The 13,044-nt window shown below is 36.1% G+C and overlaps 1 long non-coding RNA gene across 1 annotated transcript; it reads left to right on the plus strand.

Annotated features, from left to right (window-relative positions):
* The first annotated feature begins 805 nt into the window (after positions 1 to 805).
* Positions 806 to 4,431, plus strand: LOC140145858 (uncharacterized). Its single transcript, XR_011858140.1, has 2 exons — positions 806 to 3,289; positions 3,396 to 4,431. It is a non-coding gene; the product is annotated as an uncharacterized lncRNA (long non-coding RNA).
* Positions 4,432 to 13,044: the final 8,613 nt, after the last annotated feature.

Raw genomic sequence — 13,044 nt, forward strand, 5'->3', positions numbered from 1 at the left:
AGGGTCGGTCGAAAATGGCAGTGTACAATTTTTTAGGACCAAAGCTTCCAAATGATGTGGCTAATGTTAGGAACATCCGTTTTTGTTCATTTTAGTGAACATTTTTATGTACATTCCCTTTACCTAGGAAAGGATGAACATTCAAGCTTTGAGGTGGGCTGTTGAGGCCCTCTGATATTTATATTTGTTCTTACAAATTTATTCTTGAGTGATGTGAAGTTCAAACTTGATATTCAGATTACTTTTGTTATTTCCTGACATATTAAAGTATAAAATACAATTGAAATTGCATATTTTGTAAATTTGTGTAACCCAAATTCATTTTTGGTCTTTTTGTACATAACCAGGATTTCCCAATTTCATATAGGCAAATTATATTATGATGTGTTAGTGACATCATGTGGGCTATGTTGGTACTTATTTTGGTATTACTGTATAGCAAAAATCAATTGTTATTTATTGGTGCATACCAAATAGGTACCCACCTATTAAGTAAAATATGCAACAAAAATAAAACAGTAGGATAAGGGTTAAGGACTGAGGTAAAACAATTTATTTTCCCGCCAAACAAAGTTTGAAAAGGGGAATATAAAATGAGCTCCAAAGTAATAGTGTGTGTGTTTGTTTTCACTGACAAATTTGGACCCACCTATGACATTTCACATATTAGGCCAAGGAAAGTCGATTTTGAGTTTCCCGTCACCCGCCCTCACTTCATTTTCTGACCCTCACTTGAATTCATTATTGTGATTTTCCAAAAAATACTGATCAAAACTGGTTATATTTGCAAAAAAAATTATGAATATCCCTTTATTTTTGCTGTCAACCTTGCACTTGCAGACTCTTTTTAATATACTTTTGAATCTCATTTGGGCTAAACATGAATCTTCAAGTGAGTGAGCCGCTGTGAGCGGCAAATAACAACACATTTTACATGCGTGTTGGTCATATAATGAAAGGCAGAAAAATAATGAATAATGAATAATGAAAAAGTTACCTCACTTGTTTTCAGAAATTATGTGACGGGAAACTCAAAATTGACTGTTAGGGGCCTTAAGGCCTAAAAAAAATTGTTTGATTGGCGTAACCCGACATAACCTAGGCCCAACCCTAACATTTTTTCTTTTTGTCAGTTTCTGAAAGCCCTAAATGTTCTCTCTAAAAAACTCATTTTTGACCAGGGTCGACATGTGACTCATTCCCCTTGATCATGTCACATATATGAGGCTCATAGGGTCCACGTTTGTTGGTGAAAACATGTAGGGGGTGTGTCTTGGTGGTTGTGCAGAAAATGTTAAACATTTTTCAAAACTATGTTTGGGCCTTCTTTTGTTAATTTCTTCCACATGCTTAAATGGATTTTATTGGGACCTGGACCCAATGACACATTGACATGTGTAATGTCAGCAAGCTTGAGGTCAGAGGCCATTTTTGGGTCCATTTGAGGTCATTTTGCACAAGGCCTGAGAACCGCTCTCTACTTAGCTACTTATTTAGTTTCTGAGGTCAAGCACTATTGTTGAATCATAGAATTGTACATCCGAATACTTGACCTTCCTGTTGATCAAACAATTTTTTTTAAATTAGAAACAAATGAAAGTATTATTTTAAATTTGATTCTCCTGCAAAGTTCACCTGATGTGACTGGTCAAATGTATAAGCAGGCCTTTGACCTTACTCGTTTGTCATTTTGCTGTCGCACGCACAACAGAATAGCCTAATGGCGCACATTGGCTCCTATGCCCTGGGGTAAATTTCATATACAGTATGTCCACTATGAAGTACAAAGTGACAACGCTCGAGCATACAGCACGTAAACAGTGTGCAGTGCTGCGTCTCTGCTGAGGTATGCGTGCCTTTAAAGTCGGCACAATGTGTGCGTCCGCGTCGGTACTTTGTACTTCAGAGTAGACTGACTGTACATACAAATAGAAAGTTCCTTTATCTGAAAATCCCAAAAAGAATTAAGGGTCTGTATGTACCCTTTATTATGTCAATGGAGACTGATGTAGTGCCATTAGGCGAATGACATATTCCTACTAAATTATTACCATATTTGGGATCAGCATGGAAAATGTACTAAGCTTTACAAACAAGCCTATTATTTCGTTCAGTAGTTCTTGAGATTGCTCTTGATATTTTGAGAAAATATTACAAAACTTGGTCACCACAAGAGCATAAGCAAGGATGCTGGCCCTGGAATATTATAGGCCCAGTAATATGGGGCTCTTATGGAGAACCAAATGATGACTATCACTGAATAGATTCATTAGGTTTGAAGGTAAATAATTGTACAATTTCATCAGAACAAAACCAAACTACTCACTAGTCTGTATAATTATTCAAATGATATTATATTTTAACGTCACTATATTTGTTCACAGCAGCTTTACTCAGCTCAGCATTGTTGAATTTGTGTATTATTCATATTTGTACAAATGCTGCATGATGCTATAATGTGTATATATTGTTTATTTGTTATCTCTATAATAATTAAGGGTTTGAAATTATAAAAACCCAGTGACCGATTCAGCATTTGCTTTTCATTTGCCACATTTATTATGGTTTGTGTACCGACCATATAATCCGGGACCATATCTTACCGTTTCTACTGTATGTCTCAAAACATGTATACTCCAGACACTCTGTCTTAACAGAGACGGACATTTTGCTTAATTATAGAGAGATCGGAAAACTACTGTGATATGGCTTACCACAAATTCCCTTATACCGCCACTGACAAATCATAACATCCCTCTTGGCATACAAAGCAAGTGACCACTGACCAGTCATGTTGTATAAACATAAATATAGAGATGTGCAGAACATGGAGAAGCTAGGGTTAATTATTTATAAGTGACATTTTGAGTTACACAGGCAGGTGCCAGGGATCAGGGACCGTTCACAAACACTTGTAAGGGGGCCTGATGCAAAAACATTTTATCGCGAAAATTTTTAGGGCCCCCCTTTACAGACCTTGAAAATTTCAGGGCCCCCTTTTTGACATGAAAATTATGGGTCAACCCCAAAGAAAAGCATATAAACTCAATTTTTCCAAGAAAATGTGTGGTCATTTTTTTCAGGCCCCCCACCGTACAATTTGTACTTGTCCTCTGTGCAACTCAATGATAGCCACATGCTTATTATCAATTTTTTACGGTAGTTCAACTGGAACATCTTACTCTCTCCCACATGGAGTGTCAATTTCAGATGGGGTAACTGAATGGGTTACTCCATTTGAAATATACACCCCCTGTGTCGGACATTAAGGTCATGTCTTCCATAGGAGGTTTATGGAATTCAAATAGAATAGCCTAATAATACATGCTTAGTACTACATTTGTATAGCTTTGTGACATGCTAGCTTAGGCCTAAGAAATTTTCGCAAAAAAAAGTCAGGGTCTGGCCTATTTTTAGGGTCGGTCGGGTTACGCCAATCAAACATTTTTTAGGCCTTAGAGATGTCAATTATCGTTCCATTTGAGGCTTTTTACCAATAACTATCAGAGGTACATGTACACAATATTCGTGTCATTTCAACATGGTGGGTTAACAATTTGGTTATGCATGGTACTCTGTTGGAGTCTATAAATCTAAATGTAAATGTAAATATTAGACTTGATCATCAAAATTCACTAATCAACGTTTGACTATCAAAAATTAAGTACTGGTAATCAAAAATCCGAATCAATTTATAATTAAAATATATATATTTACTGTACTCTGTAGCAGTCAGTTCTATAGTTGACAATAAATGCCAATAACTGGTTGATGTGAGTGACATGAAGTAATGGGCTAGTCCATACTTCCCCTGTGGAAGACATGACCTTATTAAAGGGAGTGGAAATTTCAAATGAGGTTACCTAAATGGGCGACTGCCTTTGAAATCTAAACCTCCTGTTTGGGAGATTATAAGGGTCATGTCTTCAAAAATAAAAAGGGGGGTATGGATTTCAACTGGTATAGACCAATAAAGGAACAAACAATTCAAAAGAATTTTGGCATGAGAATATTGCTGTTTAGACAGGACTTCCTGGGGGTTTGTGTGTTCTTGTCTGCTTTGTGGAGCATTTTTGGCCAGATTGTATGCATTTTTGTTATTGAGATGGCTTCTCATGCCTGAAAAGATTGACAAAGCCCTTTGAACATAGCAAGGATGGTGTTACAAAATTAATGTTATACTGGTTTAACATATTATTTTGATCCATTTGGGATTTTGTTGCAAAATAGGGGTGGAGGGACTCATAGTCAAAGTAGTTTGCAGAGCTTCATCAATCTCTTATGGTTTTGATTTTTCACCCAAGGAGACAAGCATTAATGTTATGTTTGATTTTATGAAAAACTTAATTACAAGTGTGTGCTTAGACCAAGAAAAAAATTGGTGGGTTGGCATAACTTTTCAAGGGACATTTTTGTGATGCACAGCCTCATCCCCCCACTTTTCTCCAAAAAAGGTTGAGATTTTTAAACCACTGGAAACCTCTGGCTACATAATGTTTATGTACAAACAATTTCTTGCAGGTTTATTTGTTTAACAAAAATATTTTCAAATTTGTATTTACGTTCTGTATAAATTTGGGGAATGAGCATTTTTAAAGCTGAAATTGAAAATACGGTGGTGAAAAATCTATTCAATGCCACTCTTCATTGTTATGTGCAAAGTGCCTAAATGTTTTTGGTTGTGTTTTTTTTTTTTTGGGGGGGTGTTTTTCTTGGTATTTTTTTGTTATACCAACCCAACAATTTTTCAACTATTTTCTTGGTCTTATTGTATGAATTTAATTTTAAACTTGATTTAATTGATATAAATTATTGTATTACTAGAACGAATGACTTGCATTAGGAATAAATCCTTTTATTGCTGTAATAGTTTTCAGCAAAGTTCTTCAGCGGTCTGCCAATTTGGTGATGTTTGTGGTGTAAAAACAGAAGTGGTGTTCTGATTGGCTAATTGAATCATCACATCAGCACCTCATTCGCTGGTCAAGCTGTGTAGCATCATGTGATCTAGTTCTTTTTACATGATAATCAGGAAGAGCAGACGGACAACGCTGAAGGAATTTGCTGAATACTATAGTGTACTTTATGTAAAAACAAATCTACAACATTGCAAACAATCAAAATTATTGACTATTTCAGGAAAACCCTTTCTTTAATGACTAATCAAATTTCTTTATCAGACAACCCTTCTATGTGAAAATTTAGTGTGATTTTTGTGGCATCAAGAATCAAGATGGTGTACTCAAAGTGCATCATCAGTCATCAGAGTACATAAGGCTGGAGTATATTGGGCTATTCCATTTAAAATCCACACTACCCCAGTGGAAGATTTTGGAAGTATCTTCCACAGGGGGAGTATGTTTTTCAAATGTAATTTGTCAGAGTTAATCATTTTGAAACCCATTCTACCCCTGTATCTCCGTAAAATATTTTTTGACTTATTGTAAAAAGTTGTGGACCGTATAGTACGGAATCTATTATAATTGTAACCAAATTATCTGTAATCTGAGACTTTGTAAATAAATTTCTATCTTAATATTACAAAATGAATGAAGTTGTACCCATCTCTTGATGGTTGTCTGTGTATGACAAATTAGTTTTTCCATCCAATTCAGATTTTTTTGATCAGTTACGTATAAGTGTCATTCTTTTTTGTGTGAAATTGAACGCTTAATATTGTACCATTATGCAGTCTAAACGCAGGACAACCGTTCTTTTGTTCTGCTTAGTCGCGCTAAAAGTCGATCGATACATGTTAAAATCAGCACAATTCCGAGATACACCTTTTTGCTATGAAATTTATTTTCTCGGTCAAATATAAAGCAAATTTTTTTTTTCTTCAGTAATGTCAAATAAAAACATAGTGCTTGGATGAACATTTTTTTTTAAAATCCTGGTGTTAAAATTAAGCATCAAATTGTGTCTTTTAGTGTGATTTTTTTGATTTTTATAGGCCTTTAGTTGGCTCGCGAGTTTTTTTTGGAATTTATTTTTTAGTGTCTCAAACTAATATAGTTTGCTAAAGAAAGATATTTCCCACCTCTGTAAAGCACATCGTGTGGGTCTATATATTATAGTTTTGTCAGAATTTCCGTTTTTATTTTACCCTTTTTCCCTTCATGCTCGAAATGTCAAACTCAGTACTCTATTTCGAGAGCAACCAGCAGAAATAATCGATATTTCAATTGTTGTCAACCAGGTCCCTTTTCCATCGAAAACCAGGATTGCCTGACCAGCGATTTGGTAGCCCAAATCCCCAATTCTGGTAAATGAGGTGAATTTTGGAAATTTGCTCCCGTGATAGCCTGCAATTTCAATTTATAGGGGCTATGGATTCCATGATTATGAAAACCATTTTGTCTGTTTGTTTATTTGTTTGTTTGTTCATTTACCTAGGATGAGGTCCATGGGAAAATCCAAACCTAGCAAAATTCGCGTGTTATTAGAGGGGATTTTAATTTTATGTCCCTCCTATCTCCAGGTGAATTTTGAATGCCCCCCCCCCCCCCATCGCGGGTTGGCATTTTCATTACACCCTTCAGACTTGCGTTCGGGTTTGTGTAGGCCTATTTGTCATAATTTAGCGCTATAGGACCTACTTTCTAAATGTATAGCTATAGCCGTGCTATATAAATATTATAAGGTACCGGTATGTAATATTATGTAGGCCTATGGGGTGGGGTGGGTACTCAACACATTTGAACCATGACTTACAATGCAAGGCTCATTGTTGCCATAAATGATTTTTCCTTTAGGTCATTATAATAGGTTGTTATAAACTTCCATGTTTAACCTTGTATTGTTTTGGCTGCTTCATTATGACTTTCGGTGGCCAGCAATCACAAACAAAAGGCACTATACCCAGTCACCTTCATGACAATTGAAACACTAGGTAATTTCTTTGCTATATTGAAGTTCTGGCAACACTGTATCCAGGCCGGGCACCCAGAGATATCGATCCACAATGCTAGTATTTCACGCGTGGATTTGAAAATTTTTCAGCTGGTAGTAAAAAATTATGGCATCAAAACGGAAATTCTGACAAAACTATGATATATCGCTAACGGACATGTGCGTTAGAAAGTTGGGAAAATCCTTCTTTAGCTTAACTATATTACTTTGAAAAGCTAAAAGGTTGATCCAAAAAAAGGCTCAAGGGCAGAGTTGAAGCCTATCAAAATCGAAAATCATACACAAAATGACTGAATTTCACGACTAAGTTTAACACTAAGATTTGAAAAAAAATACAGTATCAAGCATTACAGTTTTTCCTGACATTTACTGAAAAAATGAAAATTATTGCTTTTCATTTGGCCGAGAAAAAAATTTTACACTGAAAAGGTTTAACTCAAAATTTTGTTCATTTGAATACCAAATTCGATCGTTTGTATTGCCTTATTAAATGACTGAGTGAGCCTTGCAGAACAATAACAATCGGTTGTCCTGCGTTTAGACTGTATGGACAATCCTTGTTGCCATACTAGGGCGGTTAAGGACTTATAACTCTATAAAAGAGGGAAGCAATAGTTTCTTGTTGCAGATTAGGATCAGGAAAGTTGTAGGCTTTCTAATGTGTCGGTAGTCTATGTACCTTCAAAGAAAGGTACCTGTGAACCAGTCATTTTGCATAGTCAATAGTGTGCTATTAATACAGCAATAACAAAGGGGATTTTGAGTACACGAAAATGCTCATCCTCCCCAAGGGAATAATATTCTTCTATCAACTTAATGAAACAACACTGTCAATGTAAGTGGAACAGCGTGGAAAAAGCCTGTTCCCTGGAGAAAGTGAGTGATTGGGGAAAGCATCACCATTTTGACAATTGTCAAACTATACTTTTCTGAATCATTTTAGCAAGATCTGACCAAATTTGAAATTTATTCAAATTAGGCACTGTTCCTTAAATTGATATTTTTGGGACTTTTTATATGTTTTTGTGTGAGCTTTTGCGAGATGACGTATGCTAAATGGATTCTGTTTCAATTAATGGTGGGTGATTTTTTAAATTTGACTAGCCTATAAGTATCTATGAAGATACTGACTTCCTGAGTTGCAATGTAAACCGCCGTGGCCCTTCTCTGGGAACCAAGGGAGAACAGTGCCAGTGCATTGATTGGTCACCCCAGGTTAAATAACAATGGTAAACAGCACTAAAACACAATAGTCCAATGTGCTATCTATGGTAGATATTACTCACACACTATATTCCAATGTAATATCTATGGTAGACAGCACCAAAACACAATAGTCCAATGTGCTATCTACGGTCGACGGCACTAAAACTTAATAGTCCAACATGCTATCTACGGTAGACATTACCTACTTAAACACAATGGTCCAAGGATAGCACTAAAACACAATGTGCTATCTACAGTAGGTAGCACTAAAACACAGTGCTCCAATATGCTGTCTACCATAGACAGCGCTGAAATACAATGTTCCAATGTGATATCTACAGTAGATGGCACTAAAACAATAGTCCAATGTGCTATCTACGATCGATGGCACTAAAACTTAATAGTCCAATGTGCTATCTATGGTAGACATTACTAAAACACAATGGTCCAAGGATAGCACTAAAACAGTAGGTAGCACTAAAGCACAGTGCTCCAATGTGCTGTCTACCAATGTTCCAATGTGATATCTACGGTAGATGGCACTAAAACAATAGTCCAATGTGCTATCTATGATCGATGGCACTAAAACTTAATAGTCCAATGTGCTATCTACGGTAGACATTACTAAAACACAATGGTCCAAGGATAGCACTAAAACACAATGTGCTATCTACAGTAGGTAGCACTAAAGCACAGTGCTCCAATGTGCTGTCTACCATAGACAGCGCTGAAATACAATGTTCCAATGTGATATGGCACTAAAACAATAGTCCAATGTGCTATCTACGATCGATGGCACTAAAACTTAATAGTCCAATGTGCTATCTACGGTAGACATTACTAAAACACAATGGTCCAAGGATAGCACTAAAACACAATGTGCTATCTACAGTAGGTAGCACTAAACCACAGTGCTCCAATGTGCTGTCTACCATAGACAGCGCTGAAATACAATGTTCCAATGTGATATCTACGGTAGATGGCACTAAAACAATAGTCCAATGTGCTATCTACGATCGATGGCACTAAAACTTAATAGTCCAATGTGCTATCTATGGTAGACATTACTAAAACACAATGGTCCAAGGATAGCACTAAAACACAATGTGCTATCTACAGTAGATAGCACTAAAGCACAGTGCTCCAATGTGCTGTCTACCGTAGACAGCGCTGAAATACAATGTTCCAATGTGATATCTATGGTAGACAGCACTAAAACAAAATAGTCCAATGTGCTCTTTATGGTAGATGGCACTAAAACATAATAGTCCAATGTGCTATCTATGGTAGACAGCACTAAAACACAATGTTCCAATGTGCTATCTACGGTAGACATTACTAAAACACAATGGTCCAATGATAGCACTAAAAAAACAATGGTCAAATGTGCTATCTACAGTAGACAGCACTAAAACACAACGGTCCAATGTACTATTTATGGTACATAGCACTAAAACACAATGGTCCAATGATAGCACTAAAACACAATGGTCCAATTTGCTATCTATGGCAAAACACAATCATGGTACAATGTCCTATCTACGCTAGATAGCTACGGTAGATATCACTCAAACACAATGTTCCAATGTGCTATCTATGGTAGACAGCACTAAAACACTGCTCCAATGTGCTATCTACGGTAGATATCACTCAAACACAATGTTCCAATGTGCTATCTATGGTAGACAGCACTAAAACACTGCTCCAATGTGCTATCTACGGTAGATATCACTCAAACACAATGTTCCAATGTAATATCTATGGTAGACAGCACCAAAACACAATAGTCCAATGTGCTATCTACGGTCGACGGCACTAAAACTTAATAGTCCAATGTGCTATCTACGGTAGACATTGCTAAAACACAATGGTCCAAGGATAGCACTAAAACACAATGTGCTATCTACAGTAGGTAGCACTAAAACACAGTGCTCCAATGGGCTGTCTACCGTAGACAGCGCTGAAACACAATGTTCCAATGTGATATCTACGGTCATGACGGTAGACAGCACTAAAACACAATAGTCCAATATGCTATCTACAGTAGACAGCACTAAAACAGAATGTTGCAATGTAATATTTATGGTAGACAGCACTAAAACACAATAGTCCAATGTGATATCTACGGTAGACATTACTAAAATACAATGGTCAAATGTGCTATCTTCAGTTGATAACACTAAAACACAATGATCCAATATACTATTTATGGTACATAGCACTAAAACGCAATGGTCCAATGATAGCACTAAAACACAATGGTCCAATATGCTATCTACATTAGCACTAAAACACAGTGCTTCAATGTGCTGTCTACCGTAGACAGCGCTGAAACACCATGTTCCAATGTGATATCTACGGAAGATATCACTAAAGCACAATATTCAAATGTACTATCTACGGTAGACAGCACTAAAACACAATGTTCCAATGTACTGTTTATGGTAGACAGCACTAAAACACAATGCTCCAATGTGCTATCTATGGTAGACTTTCCTGAAACATAATGGTCTAATTATAGCACTAAAACACAATGGTCCAATGTGCTATTTACAGTAGATAGCACTAAAACACAAAGGTCCTATGTGCTATTTATGGTAGGTAGCACTGAAACACAATGTTCCAATGTACTGTTTATGGTAGATATCTGTGATATCTACGGTAGATAGCAGTAAAACAAAATAGTCCAATGTGCTTTATTGTACTATCTACGGTAGACAGCACTAAACAGAATGTTGCAATGCACTATTTATGGTAGATAGCACTAAAACACAATAGCCCAATGTAATATTTATGGTAGACATCACTAAACTTAATAGTCCAATGTGCTATCTATGGTAGACAGCACCAAAACAGAATGTTCCAATGTAATATTTATGGTAGATAGTGCACTAAAACACAATAGTCCAATATGCTATATACGGTCGACGGCACTAAAACTTAACACTACAACACAATGGTCAAATGTAGTGTCTACGGTAGATAGCACTAAAACACAATGTTTCAATATACTCTTTATGGTAGATGGTCCAATGTGATATCTACGGTAGATAAAACTAGAAAACAATGCTCTAATATGCTATCTACGGTAGACAGCACTAAAACACAATGCTCCAATGGGCTATCTACGGTAAACCGCACTAAAACACAATGCTCTAATGGGCTATCTATGGTAGACAGCACTGAAACACTAAATAGTAAAATGTGATATCTACGGTAGATAGCACTAGAACACAATGCTCTAATATGCTATCTGCTGTAGACAGCGCTAAAACACAAAGGTCCAATGGGCTGTCTATGGTAGACAGCACTAAAACACTATAGTCCAAGGTGATATCTACGGTAGACAGCACTAAACAGAATTGCTCCAATGTGTTATCTACGGCAGGGAGTATTAAAACAATGGCCCAATGTGCTATCTACGGTAGATATCATTGAAACACAATGGTCCAATGTACTATCTACGGTAGACAGCACTAAAACACAATTGTATAATGTGTTATCTATGGCAGCTATCACTGTTGGTTGGGGCATATAGGGGAAATTTTTCTCGAAATAATTATTGGTGCACAATTTCAAAATTTTCTATATAATTATATTAACAATCAGATTAAAAATGTCATGTAGGCCTATTGTGTGTCTAAGCTTTTGCACAACTTCCCTATGGTATTTTTATCGACTTGAAATGTAGCCACTGTACACATGGTACAAGTGATGTATGACATATAAGCGTAATTAATTATTTGTTTGTTTCTTTCTTTCTTTATTTGTTTATTTATTTATTCAATTATTTATTTTATTTATTTATTTATTTATTTATTTATTTATTTATTTATTTATTTACCCAGCAAACACAAAAACGTTTTTAAAACGTTTTAAATAAGTTATACATTGGGTTTTGGTTTAGGTAAAAACGTTTTAATAACATTAAAATTTCGGGTTATACAAAGGTCATGAAATCGTTTTAAAACGCTTTGTATGAAAACACATTACAACAATATTTTAAAAATGTTTTTGAAATGTCATTGTAAACTATATTTGCAAACATTTTTGGCCAAATATTTTGTCAACACTTAAATAACATAATGTTAAAATATTTGCACCCAGCAAACACAGAAATGTTCTTAAAATGTTTTTTACAAAACGTTTTAATAACATTTAAATGTCGGGTTTTAACAACGTTATTGTAAATATTTTGGCCAAACATTTTTTGCAAAATATTTGTTCCACCCCAAAATAACATTCTCTTTAGAATGATTTTGTACCAAGTTTTCAAAAATGTTTTTGGAATGTTATTAAAACGTTTTATACCATTTACATAACCCGACATTTAAATGTTTTTTGTATAACATTTGCGTTTGCTGTGCAGTAAATTACCAACAAATGTTATTTAATGTTATGAAAACATTCTATACCATTAAGGGGTGGTGCAATAATTATGTGTACCCCGGGGTGAATTCTCAAAATGGTCTGCCAAAAATCGCTTGCCCCCCCTCTGGCCGTGCCAAAAATCTTTGCCCCCCTTTCGACGTGCCAAAAACCTTTGCCCCCCCCTTTGATGTGCCAAAAATCTTTGCCCCCCCTTACACATGCAAGATTTTGGGGAACCCGAATTTAAAACCTTAAATTGTCTTATCATATAGTGCGAGCGCAGCGAGCAGGAAATTTTGCATATTTGAACGTGTTCCTAACGTTTTCCTACGCCTTTTTAGGGCGTAATATGAAACGGTGCCCAAAATATCAGTGCCAAAAATTGCTTGCCCCCTTTTGACCTGCCAAAATCGCTTGACCCCCCTTTTGACCTGCCAAAAATGCTTGCCCCCCTTTGGCCTGCCAAAAATCTTTGCCCCCCCTATAATTCACTTCGGGGGGTACACATAATTATTGCACCACCCCTAATATACCCTTTATATAACCCGACATTTA

Source organism: Amphiura filiformis, chromosome 2 (assembly GCF_039555335.1).
Source record: "Amphiura filiformis chromosome 2, Afil_fr2py, whole genome shotgun sequence".
Lineage (NCBI taxonomy): Eukaryota > Metazoa > Echinodermata > Ophiuroidea > Amphilepidida > Amphiuridae > Amphiura > Amphiura filiformis.